We start from the raw sequence: 727 nt of genomic DNA, 5'->3' as shown, positions 1-727 counted from the left end.
GTATATTTTGTCTATGACTGCAGATGAACTTGTTGTACATGAAATTATTATAGTTATAGGAATAAGAAATATAAAGGATTTTTAGTGTCATCTACACCTATCACATTTAACAATTGATTTGCAAAGGTAACTGCATTGTAGAGACTAATGCTAAATTGTCTGTTTTTATCAGCTACAAACTTGTGCTGTATGATTTAAAAAATTTATAATTTGATAGGCTACATTACACTATAATTATTAAATTTTAATCATATATATTCATGTTCTGCATTGTACAACTTGTAATAATTTTCAAAAGTTATTTAAAAATTTATGGCAGCATTTTTTGGAGGTTTTTTAGGTTGGATAGTGACTAATTTAAAATTGTTAAAAAAGAAATTGACAGATATACTTGTAGTTTATAATGCTATTTCTTATTATAGTCTATGTATGACAAGAACTTAGAAATTAGTTTTTAAATCTGGTGTTTAAGAAGAGTTGTTGTGGTGATTTATATTTTATTTTGTTTGCATCACTAAAATTTTGAGGGAACTACTTCAGTTGTTTCCATGATGGGACTATTTTATAGTGTTAAGAGCTCCCATTTGCTACAGCTACAGAAACATTTAAAACATTTGCCAAACTAGACAACAGGCTTATGTGGGGATTGTTTTTAATGTCTAGTATATTGATTGCAACAAACAAATTATGTCAGCATATAAAAAAATGTTTTTGAATCTGATCATGT

Source organism: Hydractinia symbiolongicarpus, chromosome 15 (genome assembly GCF_029227915.1).
Source record: "Hydractinia symbiolongicarpus strain clone_291-10 chromosome 15, HSymV2.1, whole genome shotgun sequence".
Lineage (NCBI taxonomy): Eukaryota > Metazoa > Cnidaria > Hydrozoa > Anthoathecata > Hydractiniidae > Hydractinia > Hydractinia symbiolongicarpus.
The sequence above is the reverse complement of the archived record's forward strand: the minus strand, read 5'-3'. Positions refer to the sequence as shown.